General features: G+C 41.0%; 1 long non-coding RNA gene across 1 annotated transcript; it reads right to left on the bottom strand.

Moving 5' to 3' along the window:
* Positions 1-720: 720 nt before the first annotated feature.
* Positions 721-1,860, bottom strand: LOC132362781 (uncharacterized). The gene is made up of 2 exons (XR_009502497.1): positions 1,685-1,860; positions 721-881 (listed from the first exon to the last, which is right to left on the bottom strand). It is a non-coding gene; the product is annotated as an uncharacterized LOC132362781 (long non-coding RNA).
* Between the last annotated feature and the right edge of the window lie 22,691 nt (positions 1,861-24,551).

Raw genomic sequence — 24,551 nt, 5'->3', positions numbered from 1 at the left:
CAGGACAATTACATAGGGGTGGGGATTGGAGTGATGGAGAAAGTACTAAGGGACTTAAAAAAGAGACATACTTGTTCTGAAGAGAAGGAAACCAGAACTTTTCAAAGTCACAGAGCAGAAAAAGCAGCAGCTGTATTCTGCACAGCAGATATATACAGCCTTCACAACAGACTATCTCAAGGAAGCTGCAAGATGCCTGGGAAGTACGAAAATGATGTAAAGAAAGGTTCTGCTAAAAGTGACAATTTTGTAAAAACTGACTGGAGAGTGTGGCAAATGTTAATGGTGAAATATGGGGGATGGGTATAAGGAGGTTCACTATACTATTCTCTACTTTTGTGTACCTTTGGAAATGTTTATAATAAAAAATGTTTTTAAAAATTGCCTAGCCATCGTATGACCTCAGGAGCAATGGTTATCTTCCTCAGAAAGCTCAACAACTTGCCAGAACTTTCCAGAAGGTTTTAGGAATTTCAGAGACACAATTGCATACGGATACATACACTCTAGAGGACTGCAAAATTCAATGACAGGGAGGCAAAAAAAGTTTCTCGTTGACGAGGATTTGTCCCAAATTTGTTCTAAGGAGTGAGAAACACAAGTGAGCATTAAAATTAGGCTAAGTGTGTCAGGCGTGACAAACAGGGCCAGAAGATGAAAGCGATGAGGACAAGTATTTCAACTAAGCATATGCCTGAAGAACAATATTATAAAACTTGCTTCATCTCCAGAACTTCCTCTAAGTGTTTTCTTCTCTCGGCCCGAATGTTGGTCAAATGAGTTTCCTTCTCTGCCAGTGACTGCTGAGTGCATGACATCGTCGCGTTCATGGACTCCAGCTCCTGTTTTACCTTCTCCATGGCCATCAGTAACTCCTCCACCTACGATCAACACAGAAAAGACAGAAACTGAGCATCTGGGTCAGGTATAGTCAGAGGAGCTGGGCAGTGGGCAACGCCTGGGTCCACAGAATTGAATACACACCCATCAAAAATTCTGTACTCTCGCAGGATCAGACATAAATGGCAGTTAAAGAAATACATCTCTCATCTTTCCTCCACTATAATTCTTCTCAGTTTAGGTCCAAAAAACCCTCATTTTCTTTTTGACAAATGTAAGGGCATCAGAAGTAACAGTGTGCCAGAAACAATCCCTTCTAAGGAATTTATTTGGAAACAGTCCAGAAACTTCCATGGAAACAACAATACAATGCAGATAAAAATATAAGGAACAAAATCATAATAAATATTTCTAGAACGATTTTAGGAAATAAAAGCCATAAACCTGACTAATACCAGATGCAGAATAAACATAAATGAGTCATTTTTATTCGTTCAAACTAAGATTCTTCTGTTTATACCATTACAAACAATCTCTTGTTAAAGAAACAGCTAGAATTCAATCGGATAATTTCCTGCTCTAAAGCTACGTAGGTAGAGATTTTCTGAGGAAGGCAGGAAGAAAAGGAAAAAAATATATGACCAGATAGAGAAAAGACAGACGCTTTTAAAAGACCTGTAAAGGACTTCCCTGGTGGCGCCGCCCGCGAGGACCGGGACGGCCGTCCGCGCCGCCCTCCCTCCCTCCCTCCCTCCCCGGCCGCCGAGGCGAACCGCGGACAGGCCGCTGGCGGGGTCTCCCGGGCCGTGCGGGCAGCCCGAGGGCCTCCGGGCGGGAAGCCCACCTGTCCGCGGGCGCCAGGCTCCTCGGGGCGGCCCGCCCCGGGCTCTGCGTGACTGGCCCCCTGAAGCAGCGGCGGAGGCGGCGGCCCACTGTTTGCGCCGCACCGCCTCCTACGGCAAGAGGGAGGAGACAGACGCCGCCTGCCCGGCGCCTGCCGTGTGCGCGTGTGCGCCCGCGCCGGCCCGCAGCCCAGAGCCCAAGCCAGCCAGCCCCCAGCCCCGCGCCCGCCAGCCTCACCTACAGCTCCGCCCTCCCCGGCGGCACGCTTCCGGGACCCAGCCAGGGCAGTGAGGAGGAGCGGGCGGAGGAGAGCCGAGGGGCCTAGCGCCAGCGACGGGCGGGAAGCTCCAGGCGCCGCCCGACCCCGAGCTGCCGCCACCGCGGCCGTCTCACCCTGCTCAGGGCTGCCGCTGCCGCTGCCGTTGCTGCCCGGGCGCCGTCGCCGCCGTCGCCGCCGCCACCACTACCGCCGCCGCCGCCGCCACCACAGCCACATCTCGGCCCGGGCGCCCGACGTCACCGCGCCCCGCCCCCTGCACGATTTCCCAGTCCCGCCCCGGGCCGACGTCAGCGCGAGCCCCGCCCCCGCTTCTCCCGGGAGCGCGACTCGGGCGCGCGCGGGCCTCGGGCACTTTCCGGGGGCTGGCGTGCGGGCCGGACGGCCGTCCCGGTCCTCGGGGGCGGCAGCTGGCCCGGCGTCGGGCTCCCCAGTTTCTGGTACCGAAGCGCAGACGGGTTTCCTTGTCGGAGCCACGCACCGTTAATGTAAGGCTGTAGGTAAGCTATGGCTGCACTAAGAAAGTAAGAGTGATTTGAATCGTGTTTATTCCCAGCTGGCGATTGTTTTATCAGTAACTCTAAACGCCCCTGAGAGCAGTTGAGTCACCGCCAGCGTCCACGCCCTCGTGGCCCCACTGTCACTCTCCCGTCCCTCGTCGGGGTTCTCGTCCCTTCATTCGTCACCTCATCCCCATCCCGCCCAGCGTCCCCCGGCCTGCTGTACAGTCGCCCCCTTCCGTAGGGTCCGCACGCGGCCGCCGCTGTCAGGACCGCTGCCGGGGGACGCTGGGTCCTGCCAAATGAAGCATCCTAAAGTGTTTCATTTTCTCGGGCACCCGACTTCATTCAGGAATAAGCCAGCTTCCTTTGACTGTTTCTCACGATCCTTCTTATCTGACTGCTGATCCGCTCGTTCTGCTGCTCCCCAGCGGTGTGGTGAGATGAAGGGAAAGCAAAGTGGACTCATCTTATCTTTCTGGTTTCCATTCTGCCGGTGTCTACGTGTGTGACCTTGGGAAAGTCCCATTACTCCTGGGTCCTGCTTTCCGTAACTGTAAAAGGGGGTGTGAACGAGATGTCTCAGATCTATCCCATCCCTGAAATGTGGGGATCTGAAGAGTGTGAGGTGCTAAGCCTTGTTATTCATGCACGGGAGTACTGTCAATATCACAGACTCAGAAATTTTTTTGGTTTCTTTTTTGTCATTCCACTGTTCTTTTTTCTTATTTCCTACTCTGCCCCACATATCTTTTTTTAAACCTACACTTAGGATTTTTTTTTTTTTTAATTAAAACTGGCTGAGTGCATGCATTCGTTGCCTCTTCTTCCTGGAACCCCATTAAAATGCTAATAAAGGAATGAAAAATGATACAAACCCGTACAAAACAGAAAATGGGAAGGGAGCCACCAAGAGTTGTTTTTCTTTTTTTTCCCCTAAATTTACACACAAAGTGAGTGAGGTCTGATTAAACAAAATGGAAGAAACCATAATGTGGAATAGGCATGGGGGTGGGGTACTGTAGGTGAAGAAGGAGGCCTACCTGCCAGAAGTGATTTAGAGAAATTGAAATTTGGAGACACTGACAAGACAGAGCAAGAGTGAGAAGCAGGGCTGAAAACAAGGACACTAAATAAAGGTCTCTATGTAGAACAGCAGAACCCTCCCTATACCTCAGATACAATAGCTAGGCATTTTATCCCAGGCTAAGAGTCAAGCTTTTTCATCATCTCTGGGGAGCATTTAATGACTAAGAGTAAAACATTCTTTATTCTGGCACAATAGCCAGTTTCCTACCCACTCACCCTAGAGTGAAGTTGTGCAAGTCGGCAAGACCCTCCCAAATTCTAAAGATGCGTCATCAGCATCCAACTACTTCATCTTAAATATGAACGGACAACCAGGGACTGTTAGGTGTTTAAGGGAAGTCTCCAACTTGGGGCTGGGGAAGGGAGGGAGAGGATAAGGAGAAAATGTGACCACAGAGGAAAAAGAAACTTCAGAGAACTTAAAAATATGCTCACAAACTTTTATTACAGCTATGAAACAAGGATAATGTACTCAGATAAGTAACAACCCAAGAACAAAAAGTAAGTCTTGAAATTAGAAATAGGAAAATGCCAAAATTATAAATTCACTGGAAGTGTTGAAAGGTAAAGTCCGTGCAATTTTAAGGAGAATAGAAGAAATACGCAAAGAGATGGAAACTGCAAGAGAAAATATAAGAAAAATAAAGAGTCAATCCAACAGGACTAATATTACAAGAGAAAAAGAAAAGAGAGTAAATAAAAGATGGAAAATTACCCCAAAAATAATGGAACAAAATTTCCCAGAGCTGAAAATGTCCATTAGTGGAGAGCAAAAACAACTTTGTGAAATGTTAAAACTCTAAAGCTAAAGAGAAAATCCTGAATTTCCAAAGGAAAAATGTGACCCATAGGGACCTCCCTGGTGGTCCAGTGGTAAAGAATCTGCCTTCCAACGCAGGGGACGCAGGTTCAATCCCTGGTCGGGGAACTAAGATCCCACATGCTGTGGAGCAACTAAGCCGGTGTGCCTCAGCTAGAGCCCACATGCCACAAACTACAGAGCCCACGCGCTCTGGAACCCATGCACCACAACCAGAGAGAGAGAGAGAAAACCTGCACACCACAACTAGAGAGAAGCCCGCGCACCACAGAAAAAAGCCCGCACACCTAAAGGAAAGATCCCGAGTGCCGCAACTAAGACCCGACGCAGCCAAAAAAAAAAAAAAAGTGACCCGTAAAAGAGTAAGACTCACATTGCAATTAGAATTCCTACCAGCAACACTAGATATGAGAAGATAACAATGACCTTCAAGTTTCTGAGGGAAATATTTCTTGAACTTCAAATTCTAAGAATTTTTTTATTAAAAAAAACCTCTATTCCTAGCTGAATTATCATTAAGAGAGCAAAATGAAAACATTTTCAGATATGCAGAGACTCATAAAGTCAAACTCCCACATAGGCTTTTTTTCAAAATTTAAAGATGAGGTAGAAATGAGGTTTCTGACAGCATCACTATCCAGGATTCACTAGATCTAATTCAGTAGTAAAGGGAAGTCCCAAGAGCTAGGCTAGATTCGGATGGAAGGATAGGAGTTCTGGGAGAGAATTCAACTGAATAATTACTATGATAAAAAGCTTAGAAAAGGCGGGTTTCTGGTGTTCAACTTTTAGACCAAACCTGTTAATAAATTATAACCTTGCTGTAGTTAAAGCAGAGTTTATAAATTATACCAATGTTGACAACATAAAGGTAAAAATACAGCTGACAGTTTAAGATGTGAAACATAGGAAAGGTAGAGGTAAAGGGAAAAGCACTCAAGAGACGATGTGTGTAGTTGGTAGAATAAGAAGCGGTTGCTAAAGTGTACTGTTAGAAGTAGGAAAAGTGCCCAGTGGAGGAGCAAGGAATTATTAGGCTTACTGAGAGGATAGGAAGACATGAGGTACAGGGTTTATAATTAAGCTAAATCGTCATCAAGAAATAATAGAAGACTTAATATCGTTAAAATAAGCAGTACTTCTCCATTTGTTCTGCACATTCTTTGCAATCCTATCAAAAATCCCAGCTGCCTTTTTTTATTTCTAGAAATTGACAAGCAGATTCTAAAATTCACATGGCAATGCAAGGGACTCAGAATAGCCAAAAGAATCTTGGAAAAAAAAAAAAAGTTAAAAAACACTCATTCTTCCTGCTTTCAAAACTGACTACAAAACTACAATAATCAAGATAGTGTGTTGTACCAGAATAATGATAGACGTATATATCATGGAAAAGAATTGAGACTTCAGAAATAACCCACACATTTATGGACAGTTGATTCACTGGGAAAATAATAGTCTTTTCAACAAAGGGTGCTGGGACAGTTGTATAACCACATGCAAAAGAATGAAATTGGACCCCTACCTCACAAACGCAAAAATTAATTAAAGGAACTTCCCTGGTGGCGCAGTGGTTAAGAATCCGCCTGCCAAGGCAGGGGACATGGGTTCAACCCATGGTCCAGGAAGACCCCACATGCCACGGAGCAACTAAGCCTGTGTGCCACAACTATTGAGCCTGCGCTCTAGAGCCCACGAGCCACAACTACTGAGCCTGCGTGCCACAACTACTGAAGCCCGCGTGCCTAGAGCCTGTGCTCCGCAACAAGAGAAGCCACCGCATTGAGAAGCCCACGCACCGCACTGAAGAGTACCCCCGCTCACCGCAGCTAGAGAAAGCCCGCGCGCAGCAGTGAAGACCCAACGCAGCCAAAATTAATTAAATTTTTAAAAAATTAATTCAAAATGGATCATAGACCTAAATATAAATGCTAAAACGATAATACTCTTAGAAAAAAACAGGTGTAAACCTTCATGACCTTGGATTAGGCAATAGTTTCTTAGCTCTGAAGCCAAAACCGTAAGTGACAAAATTTTAAAATTGGACTCCATCAAAATCGAATATACAAAACTTTTGTATGTTCAGCTTTAAAAAGTATGGTGAGCCTTGAAGACATTATGCCAAATGAAATAACGCAATCACAAAAGGACTGTATATTGTATGATTTCATTTATATGAGGTACCTAGAATAGTAAAATTCATAGAGACAGAAAGCAGAAGGGTGGTTGCCAGGGGTTGGAGGAAGGCAGATGGCCATTTGCAGGCCAACCAAACCTGCCAACACCTTGATCTTGGATGTCTGGCCTCCAGAAATGTGTAAAATAAATTTCTGTTGTTTATGCTGCCCAGTCTGTGATATTTTGTTACGGCAGCCTCACCAGACTAATACAGATTTTGGTACTGAGAAGTGGGGTACTACTGTAACAAATACCTTAAAAATGTGGAAGGGGCTTTGGAAGTGGGTAATGAGTGGAGGGGAAGATTTTTGAGGTGCATGTTAGGAAAAGCCTAGATTGCCTTGAAGAGAGACTCTTGGTAGAAATGTAAACGTTAAAAGGTGACTGTAGTGAGATCTCAGAAATGAGGAGCGTGTTACTGGAAACTGGAGGAAAGGTGACCCTTACTATAAAGTGGCAGAGAACTTGGCCAAACTGTTTCCTAGTGTTCTGTGGAAGGTAGAAATTAAAAGTGATAAACTGTGATATTTAGCTGCAGAGATTTCTAAGCAAAGTGTTGGTGGTGCGGCCTGATTTCTTCTTACTGCTTATAGTATGCAGGAGGTGAGAGATAAATTAAAGGAGTTGTTAAGCAGAAAGGAACCAGAACCTAAAGATTTGGAAAATTCTTAGCCTATCTGCAATATTGTAACTTGCAAGAAATATATACTGGTGAGCATTTTGTAATATGTTTAAATGTCAAATCACTGTGTTGTACACCTGAAACTAACATGTACATATCATACAATACATCAACTATACTTCAATTAAAAAAAAGAAATATACATTTGGTCATTCAGATGACCAAAATATATCTCATATTTGGTCTTCATCCAAGGTTCTTGACTCACAGCTCCCAAAACCCTCGGAATTTCCTGAGGGATAAGACCAATGGGAACTTCTCTTGTCATAATGTTTGGTCTCTACTCCTCAGTTCCTGAAATCACTTTCAGAGTCATAAAGGTAAAATGGATGTCTCGTTATTTGTAACAAGCCCCTTTCTACCACAACAGGATTTATGTTAATGAGGTGACTTTTGGAAAGCCCTAAGTATGGAGGCTGGTCAGCAAAGAACCCAACCATGAATACAGGATTGGACCTTTCAGCCCCACCCCCTGACCTCCAGTGAGGGAAGAGAGGCTAGAGGTTGAATCAGTTGCCAATGACCAGTGATTTGATCAATCATGTCTATGTAATGAAGACTCCACAACACTCAAAAGGGCAAGGCTCAGAGAGCTTACGGTTGGTGAACACCTGGATAAGTGGGGAGAGTGACACACCAGGAGAGGGCGTGGAAGCTCTGCGCCCTTTGCCCATACCTTGCCCTATGCATCTCTTCCATCTGGCTCTTCCTTTTATAATATCCTTTTATAACAAACCAGTCATCCAGTATGTAAAAATGTTTCTCTAAGTTCTATGAGCCACTCTGGGAAATTAATCAAACCCAAGAAGGGGGTCATAAGAACCTTTGATTTATAGCCATCAGTCAGAAGTACAGTTCACAACCTGGGCTTTCAATTGGCATCCTGAGTTGGGAGAGATTGTTGGAACCTCCAGTTTGTGGCCAGATGGTCAGAAGCACAGGTAACAACCTGGCTTGCACCTGGCATCCTGAGAGGGCAAGAGGGGTGTACAGCAGTCTTGTGGGACTGAGCACTTAACCTGCAGAACCTGATGCTGTCTCTGGGTAGATAGTGTCAGAATTGAGCTGAGATGCAGGACACCCAGCTGGTACCCAGAGACTTGCTCCTTGGTGATGTTGGGAAACCACCCCAACTCCTCACGTGTTGGAATTAGGTGTAGAACCCAATTACTATCCATATTACAAAAAAAGAAGAAGTATGTTCTGGAGAATACATCCAGGGTGTAGCTGGACAGTCATTTGATAAAGAGGTCATGGGTGCAACTCATGGATTTAATCAGTCATCTCATAAGTAACCAGGAATAGAAATAAGATTATACCAGTAGAAACACTGCCAGTCTGGACTAAGGGGCATAGAGACAACAAAATGGAGGAATACTGTCAGACTTCTGGGAGTCTACAGGACAGGACAATAGAGCTATCTGGCTGCCAATTCACATCACCCTTCAAGAAAAGTGAGAAATGACACCAAAAGTGATTCAGAGATCAACAGGGCTGCTACTCCAGCCATCAGCCCAGAGAGTACAGGTCTGGGGGGCAAACTGTCTCCTTGGTTTCAGTGGAGCCTGCTACCAACCAGTGCCTCGGGAATAAAGCTGATGCCCAGGGCTGAGGGGGTGGAGCTGCCACCCAGGGCCAAGGGGATGAGGTTGCCACCCCAGTGGGCCTGGAGGGCAGAGCATTGAGCCCAAAAGGATTACTCTTGAGCCTTAAAATCTAATGAAATGTGCCTTGCTGGGTTTTGTACTCGCTTTGGACCCATTTCCCTTTCTTCTTCCTGATTTCTCTCTTTTAGGATAGAATATCTCTCTATGCCTGTCTCACCAGTGTATTTTGGAACCACATAACTTGTCTGATGTCGCAGGCTCACAGATGGCAAGGAATTTTGCCTTCGAGTGAATCATATCTCAAGTCTCAACCATACCTGATGATATTCAGGTGAGACTTTGCACTTAGAGTTGATGCTGGAATGGGTTAAGACTTTGGGATGTGAGTGAATGTGTTTACCTGTGAGAAGGACAAGAATTTTGGGTATCCAGAGGGCAGAATGTTTTGGACTGAGCTGCGTTCTCCCAAAATTTATGTGTGGAAGCCCTACCCCACAATGTGACTATATTTGGAGACAGGGCTTTTAAAGAGCTGGTTATGGTTAAATGAGGTCATATACAGTCTGTGGTATTTTGTTATGGCAGCCCTAGTAGACTAATTCAGACACCACCAGGAAAGTGAGAAGACAATACACAGAATGGGAAAAAAATTTGCAACCACATATCTGATATTATATCCAGAATATGTAAATAGTTCTTACAACTCAACAATAAAAAGACAACCCATTAAAAAATGGGTACAGGATTTGAATAGATATTTCTCCAGAGAAGATATATAAATAGCCAATAAGTACATGAAAAGATGCTCAACATCATCAGTCATTAGGGAAATGCAAATCGAAACCACAGTGAGAAACCACACCCACTAGGATGGCCATAATCAAAGAGAGTGTAACTGTTAGTGAGGATTTAGAGAAATCAGAACCCTCATACACACCTGGTGGAAATGTAAAATGGTGTAGTCACTTTGTAAAACAGTCTGACAGTTCCTTGAAATGTTAAATATAGAGTTACCATAAGACCCAGCGATTCTACTCCTAGCTATATACCTAAAAGAATTTAAAATATCCACACAAAACCACAAACTTTTGTATATGAATATTATAGCAGCATTATTCATAATAGCTGGACAGTGGAAACTAAATCATGAATAAGTTCAAAAAAAATAATAATTTTTAACAAATTGCTGACCTGCAAGAAAGTAAAGGAATTGCCCTCAAAGACTCAGTGGCTTATAAACAGCAAATATTTATTTCTAAGTTAGTTGGGATTTGACAGCTGGAGGGAGGGGCAGTCAGCTGCTGTGCTATGCTCGAGGTACGAATCAGTTCCACACATCTCCCATTCAAGGAACCAGACTAAAGGAGCAGTAGTCACCTGGGTTGTATTTTCCTCATGATGGAAAACAAGCACACAAGAGGCTAAGCCACAGAATCACTTGAAGGCTCTGCTCAGGTGTGTCACATGTCCTGTGTGCTCGCACTTCATTAACCAAAGCAAGTCACACAGCCAGGTCCAACATAATGGTGCGGGAAAGTATACTCCTTTCATGGAGTAGAGGAAAGGAAGAAAAAAGGGAAGGAAAAAGACATGCCTTTCCCTTTAAGAAAACTTCCTAAAAAATTGTGCACACCACTTCCTTTTATATCCCATGGTAAGAGCTTAGTTCATGGTCATTCCTTGCTGAAGGGCAAATTGGAAATATAGACTTTATTGTGGATGGTCATGTACCCAGTTAAAATTAAGAAGTTATATTACTAAAATAAGGAGAAAATGACTATTGAGAGACGACTATCAATCTGCCACAAACTTCTAAAACAATTAACTGATATTTAAAAACTTAACAGGGACTGCCCTGGTGGTGCAGTGGTTAAGAACCTGCCTGCCAATGTAGGGGACACGGGTTCCAGCCCTGGTCCAGGAAGATCCCACATGGTGAGGAGCAACTAAGGCCGTGAGCCACAACTACTGAGCCCGCGTGCCACAACTACTGAAGCCCGCGTGCCTATAGCCTGTGCTCTGCAGCAAGAGACGCCGCCGCAATGAGAAGCCCACGCACCGCAACAAAGAGTAGCCCCTGCTCGCTGCAACTAGAGAAAACCCATGCGCAGCAACGAAGACCCAACGCAGCCAAAAATAAATAAATGAAATAAATAAATGTATAAACAAATAAATAAAGACAGGGAGGATAGAAAAGGCAGTCTCCTACTTTAGATCTACTTAGAGTCCCTTAAGGAGAATCTAGAGAAAGGAGGTAAGCATCTGTTCATATAATGGGTTCATATAATGGGTGAGGACTTTCCAAACCAATAAGAGACACAAATCTGTAGATGAGGAATCACTAAGAACAGGACCAGTAAAAAGAAATCCAATCTAGATACAGTGTAGTGAAACCGAGAACATAAAAGGCAACACATCTAAAAGTCAGTTGCATTAGTTTCCCAGGTCTGCTGTAACAAAGTACCAGAAACTGAATGGCTTAACATCACAGGAATTTATATAGTCTCACAGTTCTAGAGGCTGGAAATCCAAACTCCAGGTTGTCATCAGGGTCTTGGTCCCTGTGAAGGAGAGGGGAGAACCCTTCCCTCCCCTCCCTAGTTTCTGGTGATTTGCGGCAGTCCTTGGCATTCCTTAGCTTGCATCTGCAGCGCTTCAGTGCCTGCCTCCCCATCACATGGCATTCCCCTTTTGAGTGTCTGTGTCTCTCTTCCTCTTCTGATAAGGCACCCAGTTATATTGGATTAAGGGCCCACCCTTCTCCAGTAGGCCTTATCTTAACTAATGGTGTCCACAGTGACGCTCTTTCAAAATAAGGTCATGTTCTTAGGCACTGGGGATTAGGGCTTTAACCTATCTTTCTGAGGAATACAATTCAACCCATAACATGAGACAAATAAATATCAGCTTACTTACAAAGGAACAGTAATTGACTGACGACAAACTTATGAACACACAAGGGAAGCTGGAAGACAGAATAATCTCTCCAAGTGCTGAGAGACAATAACTGTCATCTCACAATTGTGTACCCAGTAACACTAATTTATAAGATCAAGGACAAAATAAAGACATTTTCAAGTAAACAAAAGCACATGGTTTATTACCAATTGATGTTCATTAAAGGAAAATCTTCATTTCCTTTGATACTTCAAAGGAAAATAATCCTGCAGATGAGGATCCAGAGGCATACACAGCTGCAGTCTGTGCCAACAAAAGGGGTACAGGGGGACTTAAAGGGGCCAAAGCTAAAAACAGAATCTGATTACCAAGTGGGAAGCATGTCCGCACTGATAGGAACCCAGGGTTTTTCTTCCCACTGGGGGTCTCACGATCATTAACCATCTGTGTCAGCAAAATGCAGTCTTCCAGGTTTCATATCAGATGGAGGCAAGGGTAAAAGTTGATAGGAAACTTGCATGACTTGGGTGCATTCCTGTGAGTGGGCTCTAGCTCAGTCATGCAAAAAGGGGAGGGGTAGGACTGTGGGCCTAAGACGGGGCTGACAAAATGGATTCAGTGCGGTTCAGCCACACAGCATCACTGGGGACCATGACAAGAGCAGTTTATTCAGGTGGTTGAGTTGAAAGTTTGATTAATTGGTTCAAGAGAGAGTGGGATGGGTGGAAGTACAAGTTGTGAGTATTAGCAATTCTTTAGAGAATTTCTGTTATAAACAGGAGTGGGGAAATATGAGGTCAACATTATGTTCCCCTGTACCTTTCTCCTATTCCCAAATTCCACCTGACGTCATCCACTTCTGGTCACTTCTGGTTTGGGATACTTGTACGTGGAGGCATACTGGCTGGTATAATAGTTTGGGATTCCCCCTTTATTACCTATTTTATTTGTATAATGAGAAGATAACTAAACTTACATATTAAGTGTTAAGTATCTCTTACAGCATTTTAACTCCAAAATTGCAGAGAGGAGTATGAGAATAGTTTTTTAATCATTATTTCACCATACACAATATTATCTAACTTTACCTCTTTTTTTTTTTTTTTTGTACATGGATGACCACAACAAAAGCAACAATGATTGCAATTACCAAACATGAAACACACTCATACTATGTCATAATATTGACATTCAGTCCAGTAATCCTCCACTGTAACAGCTCCTTTACTTTGCAGTGAAAATTGATTTGTATATTCTTTGCCTCTGAGTCCTTCTGGGATTTTTTTTTTTTTTTAATTCAGACAGAAAGTCACAAAAATTATACTCATCCTCATCAGCTCACTCAGTCCCATGTAATTAATTTTTTTTTCATCTTGATCTTTTGTTAGCACTTTTATGAGTTCATCAGTTTTTCATTAGAGTTCTGAAAATGCTTATTCATTCAGTTCAGCAGTACAGTCAGTTACCAGAAACCTGTACTTGTCAGAGTCTTTTCCATGAATTTCTTGAAGATGAAACCCTTTTATAGGAACATATTTGCAAAATCATCAGAGTACACCCAGAACTGTCTGTAAATGACAAAAGACTTAAAAATGACCACGGTTAAAGATTTGATGAAAGTTCATAATAATGCAGTTGACAAGAGAATTAGTTATTTCTGAGATATACATTTTAAAGTAATAACTAGGATTATTACTTATAACATTATACCAGAACATATAAGATTTTTAGAAATTTCATGTAATGTCTGAAACATTTATATTAACATATTTCCATACATATTTCCATACAAATACAAATATAAGATTTTTAGAAATTTCATGTAATGTCTGAAACATTTATATTAACATATTTCCATACAAATAACCCAATGAAAGTTTAGTATTAGTTGTTTTGTTTGTTTTTTTATACTGCAGGTTCTTATTAGGCATCAATTTTATACACATCAGTGTATACATGTCAATCCCAATACCCAATTCAGCACACCACCATCCCCATCTCACCGCAGTTTTCCCCCCTTGGTGTCCATATGTCCATTCTCTACATCTGTGTCTCAACTTCTGCCCTGAAAACACACTACTATATATAAAATAGATAAACAACAAAGTCCAACTGTATAGCACAGGGAACTATATTCAATATCCTATAACAAACCATAAAGGAAAAAAAATTTTTTTTAATAAAGGGCATCTAAAATCTTACACATTCAAGAACACGCTTCTAATTTCTACCCCCAAACCTGCTCTTCCCACATGTTCCCCATCTCAGTAGGTGGCAGCTCCATCCTTCCTGTTACTCAGACCAAATGTTGGAGTCCTCCTTAATTCCTCTGTCTTACACATCACATTCAATTACACTGTAGTTAATAAATCCTGTCAGATCTGCCTTCAGATTCTGTCCAGAATCCAACCGCTTTCATCACCCCTGTCATCACCATGCTGACCCAACCCACCATCGTTTCTTGCCTGTATTATTTCAGTAGTTTCCTGACTGCTCTCCACTTTCTCCCCCACCATCCTTTTAAAAGCTAGATCATAATTATGTCACCTTCTTGCTCAGAACCCTCCAGTCTCACTCAGAGTAAAAGCCAGTTTCTTCTCATGACCTGTAACTCCTCTAAGAGATTTGGTCCTCTCCAACTCTGCCCTTGCCTGCTACTCGCCCTCTAGCTCAGGCTGCCCCAGCTGCACTGACCTACTTGCTGTTCTTCAGTCATGCCAAGCATGCTCCCACGTCAAGACCTGCCCCTTCTGATGGGCACAGTCTTCTGCCACAGAGCTTCCAGGCTTGATTCCTCACTTCCTTCAAGTCCCCGATGTCACCACCCTGAAGCCATCCCTGCTCCTCTCCGTACTCCCTGCCCCCCCTCGCTGTTTTAGTTTTCTCCATCTAACATGCTATACATGTGTATTTATATACATGGATGTACTATGCTTCTTTATTTATTTTCTATCTCCCCCACAGAAATGTAAGTTCTGTGAGGGAAGGGACTTTCTTTTTTTCCCTGTTTTACCCCTAGTGCTTGGAACCTAGTAGGCACTTGGGGGGAAAAATGCTGAATGAGTAAATGAATGAGCAAACAATATTATTAAAAAAAAAAAAAAAGCTGACTGCCTGATGACCAGACTGCAGCCGTGACACAAACTGCTCCATCTTTTTTTTTTTTTAAACAGAAACCATTCTATTTATTTATTTATTTATTTTATTTATTTTTGGCTGCGTTGGGTTTTAGTAGAGGCACGCGGGATCTTTCTTTGCAGCGCATGGGCTTCTCTCTAGTTGTGGCACAGGGGTTCCAGAGCGCGCAGCCTCAGTAGTTGCGGCATGCAGACTTAGTTGCCCTGCTGTGTCTGGGATCTTAGTTCCCTGATCAGGGATCGAACCCACGTCCCCTGCATTGGAAGGTGGACTCTTAACCACGGGACCACCAGGGAAGTCCCAGCAAACAATATTGAACATTCAGTTTGCTTCAAGCTTTGTGTGTACAAGGCTTTGTGCATTTTCTTTCCGTGTTTTATGATTAATACCTTTTATGAATAATTATCAAAATGAGATTATTGAATAGGAAGGTAAAGGCATTTTTTGGCTTTTAATAAAAATAATCAAATTGTTTTCCAAAATATTTAAACTAGTTATGTAGAGGGCACCAGTTATGTGATGGTCCTGCTAGGCAGTCTACGTTTAAACTTTTCCATAAATTTTATAGGAAAGACTAGAAAAATTGATTATTTTTCCATATTTATTTATAGCCATCAATAGTACTGTTACTTTTTTCTTTTCAGTTTTTTTTTTTTTTTTAACTTTGGGTTTATTTATTTATTTTTGGCTGTGTTGGGTCTTCGTTTCTGTGCGAGGGCTTTCTCTAGTTGTGGCAAGTGGGGGCCACTCTTCATCGCGGTGCGTGGGCCTCTCATTATCGCGGCCTCTCTTGTCGCGGAGCACAGGCTCCAGACGCGCAGGCTCAGTAGTTGTGGCTCAAGGGCCCAGCTGCTCTGCGGCATGTGGGATCTTCCCAGACCAGGGTTCTAACCCGTGTCCCCTGCATTGGCAGGCAAATTCTCAACCACTGCGCCACCAGGGAAGCCCTCTTTTCAGTTTTATTGAGATATAATTGACATACAGCACTGTATAAGTTTAAAGTGTACAGCATAATGATTTGATTTACATACATCGTGAAATGATTATCACAATAAGCTTAGTGAACATCATCACTATATGTAGATACAAAAATTAAAGAAAAAGAAAAATTTTTTCCTTTTGATGAGAACATCAATGTATTTTTAAATAAATTAATTAATGTAATATAAATATTACTTTAAAAAATTAAAATCTCACCCACAGGCTTTCTTTTTTTTTTATTCTTTTTTTTTTTATTATCAGTCATCAATTTTATACACATCAGTGTATACATGTCAATCCCAATCGCCCAATTCAGCACACCACCATCCCCACCCCACCGAGGTTTTCCCCCCTTGGTGTCCATACGTTTGTTCTCTGCGTCCGTGTCTCAACTTCTGCCCTGCAACCCGGTTCATCTGTACCATTTTTCTAGGTTCCACATACATGCGTTAATATACGATATTTGTTTTTCTCTTTCTGACTTACTTCACTCTGTATGACAGTCTCTAGATCCATCCACGTCTCAACAAATGACTCAATTTCGTTCCTTTTTATGGCTGAGTAATATTCCATTGTATATATGTACCACAACTTCTTTATCCATTCGTCTGTTGATGGGCATTTAGGTTGCTTCCATGACCTGGCTATTGTAAATAGTGCTGCAGTGAACATTCGGGTGCATGTGTCTTTTTGAATTACGGTTTTCTCTGGGTATATGCCCAGTAGTGGGATTGCTGGGTCATATGGTAATTCTATTTTTAGTTTTTTAAGGAAGCTCCATATTGTTCTCCATAGTGGCTGTATCAATTTACATTCCCACCAACAGTGCAAGAGGGTTCCCTTTTCTCCACACCCTCTCCAGCATTTGTTGTTTGTAGATTTTCTGATGATGCCCATTCTAACTGGTGTGAGATGATACCTCATTGTAGTTTTGATTTGCATTTCTCTAATAATTAGTGATGTTGAGCACCTTTTCATGTGCTTCTTGGCCATCTGTATGTCTTCTTTGGAGAAATGTCTGTTTAGGTCTTCTGCCCATTTTTGGATTGGGTTGTTTGTTTCTTTGATATTGAGCTGAATGAGCTGTTTATATATTTTGGAGATTAATCCTTTGTCCGTTGATTCGTTTGCAAATATTTTCTCCCATTCTGAGGGTTGTCTTTTCATCTTGTTTATGGTTTCCTTTGCTGTGCAAAAGCTTTGAAGTTTCATTAGGTCCCATTTGTTTATTTTTGTTTTTATTTCCATTACTCTAGGAGGTGGATCAAAAAAGATCTTGCTGTGATTTATGTCAAAGAGTGTTCTTCCTATGTTTCCCTCTCAGAGTTTTATAGTGTCCAGTCTTACATTTAGGTCTCGAATCCATTTTGAGTTTATTTTTGTGTACGGTGTTAGGGAGTATTCTAATTTCATTCTTTTACATGTAGCTGTCCAGTTTTCCCAGCACCACTTATTGAAGAGACTGTCTTTTCTTCATTGTATATCTTTGCCTCCTTTGTCATAGATTAGTTGACCATAGGTGCGTGGGTTTATCTCTGGGCTTTCTATCTTGTTCCATTGATCTATGTTTCTGTTTTTGTGCCAGTACCATATTGTCTTGATTATTGTAGCTTTGTAGTATAGTCTGAAGTCAGGGAGTCTGATTCCTCCAGCTCCATTTTTTTCCCTCAAGACTGCTTTGGCTCTTCGGGGTCTTTTGGTCTCCATACAAATTTTAAGATGATTTGTTCTAGTTCTATAAAAAATGCCATTGGTAATTTGATAGGGATTGCATTGAATCTGTAGATTGCTTTGGGTAGTATAGTCATTTTCACAATATTGATTCTTCCAATCCAAGAATTTGGTATATCTCTCCACCTGTTGGTATCATCTTTAATTTCTTTCATGAGTGTCTTCTAGTTTTCTGCATACAGGTCTTTTGTCTCCCTAGGTAGGTTTATTCCTAGGTATTTTATTCTTTTTGTTGCAATGGTAAATGGGAGTGTTTCCATAATTGCTCTTTCAGATTTTTCATCATTAGTGTATAGGAATGCAAGAGATTTCTGTGCACTAATTTTGTATCCTGCAACTTTACCAAATTCATTGATTAGCTCTAGTAGTTTCCTGGTGGCATCTTTAGGATTCCCTATGTATAATATCATGTCATCTGCAAAGAGTGACAGTTTTACTTCTTCTTTTCCAATTTGTATTCCTTTTATTTCTTTTTCTTCTCTGATTGCCGTGGCTAGGACTTCCAGAACTATGTTGAATAATAGTGGTGAGAGCGGACATCCTTGTCTCGTTCCCGATCTTAGAGGAAATGCTTTCAGTTTTTCACCATTGAGAATGATGTTTGCCGTGGGTTTGTCGTATATGGCCTTTATTATGTTGAGGTAGGTTCCCTCTCTGCCCACTTTCTGGAGAGTTTTTATCAGAAATGGGTGTTGAATTTTGTCAAAAGCTTTTTCTGCATCTATTGAGATGATCATATGGTTTTTATCCTTCAATTTGTTAAGATGGTGTATCACATTGATTGATTTGCGTACATTGAAGAATCCTTGCATCCCTGGGATAAATCCCACTTGATCGTGGTGTATGATCCTTTTAACGTGTTGTTGGATTCTGTTTGCTCGTATTTTGTTGAGGATTTTTGCATCTATATTCATCAGTGATATTGGTCTGTAATTTTCTTTTTTTGTAGTGTCTTTGTCTGGTTTTGGTATCAGGGTGATGGTGGCCTCATAGAATGAGTTTGGGAGTGTTCCTTCCTCTGCAATTTTTTGGAAGAGTTTGAGAAGGATGGGTGTTAGCTCTTCTCTAAATGTTTGTTAGAATTCACCTGTGAAGCCATCTGGTCCTGGACTTTTGTTTGTTGGAAGATTTTTAATCACAGTTTCAATTTCATTGCTTGTGATTGGTCTGTTCATATTTTCTGTTTCTTCCTGGTTCAGTCTTGGAAGGTTATACCTTTCTAAGAATTTGTCCATTTCTTCCAGGTTGTCCATTTTATTGGCATAAAGTTGCTTGTAGTAGTCTCTTAGGATGCTTTGTATTTCTGCAGTGTCTGTTGTAACCTCTCCTTTTTCATTTCTGATTTTATTGATTTGAGTCCTCTCCCTCTTTTTCTTGATGAGTCTGGCTAATGGCTTATCAATTTTGTTTATCTTCTCAAAGAACCAACTTTTAGTTTTATTGATCTTTGCTATTGTTTTCTTTGTTTCTATTTCATTTATTTCCGCTCTGATCTTTATGATTTCTTTCCTTCTGCTAACTTTGGGTTTTGTTTGTTCTTCTTTCTCTAGTTCCTTTAGGTGTAAGGTTAGATTGTTTACTTGAGATTTTTCTTGTTTCTTGAGGTAGGCTTGTATAGCTATAAACTTCCCTCTTAGAACCGCTTTTGCTGCATCCCATAGGTTTTGGGTCGTCGTGTTTTCATTGTCATTTGTCTCTAGGTATTTTTTTACTTCCTCTTTGATTTCTTCAGCGATCTCTTGGTTATTTAGTAACGTATTGTTTAGCCTCCATGTGTTTGTCTTTTTTACGTTTTTTTCCCTGTACTTCATTTCTAATCTCATAGCGTTGTGGTCAGAAAAGATGCTTGATATGATTTCAATTTTCTTAAATTTACTGAGGCTTGATTTGTGACCCAAGATGTGATCTATCCTGGAGAATGTTCCGTGCGCACTTGAGAAGAACGTGTAATCTGCTGTTTTTGGATGGAATGTCCTATAAATATCAATTAAATCTTTCTGGTCTATTGTGTCATTTAAAGTTTCTGTTTCCTTATTTATTTTCATTTTGGATGATCTGTCCATTGGTGTAAGTGAGGTGTTAAAGTCCCCCACTATTATTGTGTTACTGTCGATTTCCTCTTTTATAGCTGTTAGCAGTTGCCTTACGTATTGAGTTGCTCCTATGTTGGGTGCATATATATTTATAATTGTTATATCTTCTTCTTGGATTGATCCCTTGATCATTATGTAGTGTCCTTCCTTGTCTCTTGTAACATTCTTTATTTTAAAGTCTATTTTATCTGATATGAGTATAGCTACTCCAGCTTTCTTTTGATTTCCATTTGCATGGAATATCTTTTTCCATCCCCTCACTTTCAGTCTTTATGTGTCCCTAGATCTGAAGTGGGTCTCTTGTAGACAGCATATATATGGGTCTTGTCTTTTTATCCATTCAGGAAGCCTGTGTCTTTTGGTTGGAGCATTTAATCCATTCACGTTTATGGTAATTATCGATATGTATGTTCCTATGACCATTTTCTTAATTGTTTTGGGTTTGTTTTTGTAGGTCCTTTTCTTGTCTTGTGTTTCTCACTTAGAGAAGTTCCTTTAGCATTTGTTGTAGAGCTGGTTTGGTGGTGCTGAATTCTCTTAGCTTTTGCTTGTCTGTAAAGCTTTTTATTTCTCCATCCAATCTGAATGAGATCCTTGCCGGGTAGAGTAATCTTGGTTGTAGGTTCTTCCCTTTCATCACTTTAAGTATATCATGCCACTCCCTTCTGGCTTGTAGAGTTTCTTCTGAGAAATCAGCTGTTAACGTTATGGGAGTTCCTTTGTATGTTATTTGTCGTTTTTCCCTTGCTGCTTTCAATAATTTTTCTTGGTCTTTAATTTTTGCCAATTTGATCACTATGTGTCTTGGCGTGTTTCTCCTTGGGTTTTTCCTGTATGGGACTCTCTGCGCTTCCTGGACTTGGGTGGCTATTTCCTTTCCCATGTTAGGGAAATTTTCGAGTATAATCTCTTCACATATTTTCTCTGGTCCTTTCTCTCTCTCTTCTCCTTCTGGGACCCCTATGATGCGAATGTTGTTGCGTTTAATGTTGTCCCAGAGGTCTCTTAGGCTGTCTTCATTTCTTTTCATTCTTTTTTCTTTAGTGTGTTCCGCAGCAGTGAATTTCACCATTCTGTCTTCCAGGTCACTTATCTGTTCTTCTGCCTCAGTTATTCTGTTATTGATTCCTTCTAGTGTAGTTTTCATTTCAGTTATTGTATTGTTCATCTCTGTTTGTTCTTTAATTCTTCTAGGTCTTTGTTAAACATTTCTTGCATCTTCTCGATCTTTGCCTCCATTCTTATTCCGAGGTCCTGGATCATCTTCACTATCATTATTCTGAATTCTTCTTCTGGAAGGTTGCCTATCTCCACTTCATTTAGTTGTTTTTCTGGGGTTTTATCTCGTTCCTTCATCTGGTATATAGCCCTCTGCCTTTTCATCTTGTCTGTCTTTCTGTGAATGTGGTTTTTGTTCCACAGGGTGCAGGATTATAGTTTTTCTTGCTTCTGCTGTCTGCCCTCTGGTGGTTGAGTCTATCTAAGAGGCTTGATGGGAGGATCTGATGGTGGGTAGAGCTGACTGTTGCTGTGGTGGTCAGAGCTCAGTAAAACTTTAATCCACTTGACTGTTGATGGGTCGGGCTGGGTTCCCTCCCTGTTGGTTGTTTTGCCTGAGGAAACCCAACACTGGAGCCTACCTGGGCTCTTTGGTGGGGCTAATAACAGATTCTGGGAGGGCTCACGCCAAGGAGTACTTCCCAGAACTTCCGCTGCCAGCGTCACCATCCCCATGGTGAAACAGAGCCACCCCCTGCCTCTGCAGGAGACCCCCCAACACTAGCAGGTAGGTCTAGTCCTGTCTCCCCCGGGGTCACCGCTGCTTCCCCTGGGTCCCGATGCGCACACTATTTTGTGTGTGCCCTCCAATAGTGGGGTCTCTGTTTCCCCCAATCCCGTCGAAGTCCCGCAATCTATTCCCACTAGGTTTCAAAGTCTGATTCTCTATGAATTCCTCCTCCTGTTGCCGGACCCCCAGGTTGGGAAGCCCGACGTGGGGCTCAGAACCTTCACTCCAGTGGGTGGACTTCTGTGGTATAAGTGTTCGCCAGTCTGTGAGTCACCCACCCACCAGTTATGGGATTTGATTTTACTCTGATTGCGCCCCTCCTACCGTCTCATTGTGGCTTCTCCTTTGTCTTTGGATGCGGGGTATCCTTTTTGGTGTGTTCCAGTGTCTTCCTGTCGAATACCGTCCAGCAGCTAGTTGTGATTCCGGTGTTCTCGCAGAGGGAGTGAGAGCACATCCTCCTACTCTGCCATCTTGGTTCCTCCCATTGTTTACATTTTTATTTTCTCTTCCTGTTGTCTATAAACATAATTCCACATAGCTTCAATATAATTTGCCATTCTTATCTTTTCATACTAAATTTCAATTTTATGATTCATAGTTATACTTTTTAACATTGGATTCAGAAGGTTTCATTGAGTTGGTCCATTTTTTAAATTGGTGAAAAATTGGAAATAACCTAAAATAAACTATTGTAAACATCTTCATAAATACAACTTCTCTTTTTCTACTTAAAGATGTATGTTTTTGATTCTCCATTAATGAACTTGCTTGGACAATAGTGTATTAAATAGAAGTTGTTAAGAGTGTTTATGAAGTCAAAAAAAAAAGCTTATGAATTGTCTGCCAATTGTTATTTCAAGACAGTGATATTTTAATAATGAAATAGTACATACAAAGAAGTTAAGATTTGTGGTATCACACTAATTACTTATTGTTATTAAAAATTTATATGATATGTAAAGCATTCTTAAAATAGCTAAGTTGCCTTTTGCTATAATATTAGAAATGGAAACATATATAAATAAAACATGTATATGTAAAACATATTAGGAATTCTGTAATATTAGTACCTGGTGGTATATAATACGGTATCATGGAATGAGAATACAATTAAAAAAAATTTTTTTTTATTTAGCGTGATTAAACAAAGTGGAAATGTAACTGAAGTATACAAGCTCATTGAGGTAATTTAAGAGTAATTTTATTTCTTGGTCTATTTTTTGTATTTGCCTCAGTTATTTGGAGACACAGAGGTAAGCCAAATCAATAGCTGGGTATATACTTAGATCCAGGTGAGTATAGGGGTAAGATAACGGTGTGAATTGTGTCACATTTATATTGTAGTTATGTATGCCTAAAAAAGATGGGAACTTTTATTAGAAATTTTTTTTTATCTCCTAACACGGAAAGTATAATTAAAAAAATTTTTAATACAAATGTATTTGCATTAATTTCTGAAAGTAAAGGAAGGGTATACACATACAAACCACATGCATACAGACTTTTTTTTCGAGGGTAATTAAGTTAAAAAACAAAATAAAATAGCACAAAATGAACTGAGCTCCTATATATTTTTAAGAGGCATGTTAAATCACACAGGATCATGTGGTGATTATCAATAAGCTACACTCTATGAAATATTTATCCTATATTACCACATACACTCTATTTTACACTCCATCCTAATGCTGCTAAAATGTAGAAAGCAGCAGCATAGCACAGGGAGATCAGCTCGGTGCTTTGCGATGACCTAGAGGGGTGGGATAGGGAGGGTGGGAGGGAGGCTCAAGAGGGAGGGGATATGGGGACATGTGTATGCATATGGCTGATTCGCTTTGTTGTGCAACAGAACCTAACGCAGAATTGTGAAGCAATTATACTCCAATAAAGATCTGTTAAAATAAATAAATAAAATAACATGAAATATAATAGATTTGAGTGATAAATATAACCATTTTAACCTATGATGTTTGTTTTCAGTAAATTCAAATTAAATATTAAATGTGAATTTTAATATATGGCTTGTTCTAAATAAAATATTAACACGTAGGTCTAGTTTTTGCAACCAAATATTTCATATAAAGATACTTGCCTCTTTACTACTGAAATATAGGATAAGTCTCCACATTTCACTCTTTTATCCAGTGGGTTTCATTTGTTTTTTTGTGTGTTTTCTATATGAAATCAAAGGAGCAGTGAAGGTTGACAGGCTTATAGGAGAGTAACATTGACTCACCTACCACCCAGCAACTTGCAGTCTTATAACTTTTATTGTTTTTACATAGAAAAATTCATCTTAAGTTGAAATTTTGGTCTAATTCTGAAGATTCTGTTTGGCAGAAGTCATGGGTGTACCTGTGTTTCACTATCCTTGAGATTCAGAAATGCCAAAGGTGTTCTAAGATTCAATAAACTTGAGTGTTTCTGCATGATACATAAAATGGATCATACTTTGGGATTTTTAAATTTATTTTTCCATTTCTGCACATCTCAATACTTTTGTTTAGTTAAAATAACTTGTTACTGTAGAGAACTTATATTTTTTTAAAATGCTGGCTTATGTAAAACCTTTTTACAAAACGATCCTTTTTTTAATGGCCTTGGCATCATTGTTCAGTGCCTGTTTGATTCCTTTCAAACTGTACACTTTTGAGAGTTGCTCTGTAGACCTTTGGTGCATCTTGATTCCTTCTTTTGTGCTTTGTCAAACATAGGATTGGCCACAAAGAAACCTGTAAGTAATGGAAGGAAACACTCTGCTGGTAAAGAATGTTATGGTCCTGAACCTCTACCACCTGGTGTGTCTGGTTTCCTGCCGTGGCGTACTGCAGAACGTGCAAAAAGCAACAGGTAATGTGTTTGCATTCCCTGTCTTTTTCAGTCGTTCAGAATTCTTTATTTTGGAACTTCCATTACGTGGGCGGTCTCTGGTGCTTTCTATAGAGGAAAGAAGATAACTCACACATGGCTTCTGCCTAATGAGCCGTCTAAGGAAGAAAAACAGAAAGTAATTGGGAGTTTCAAGTTGTTTCTCAAGTGTCACAACAGAGGTAACCCCGTGGGAGTCATGAGGAGATTAAAA

Source organism: Balaenoptera ricei, chromosome 3 (assembly GCF_028023285.1).
Source record: "Balaenoptera ricei isolate mBalRic1 chromosome 3, mBalRic1.hap2, whole genome shotgun sequence".
Lineage (NCBI taxonomy): Eukaryota > Metazoa > Chordata > Mammalia > Artiodactyla > Balaenopteridae > Balaenoptera > Balaenoptera ricei.
Note: the sequence above shows the minus strand (reverse complement) of the source record. Positions and strands in the feature narration are given on the sequence as shown.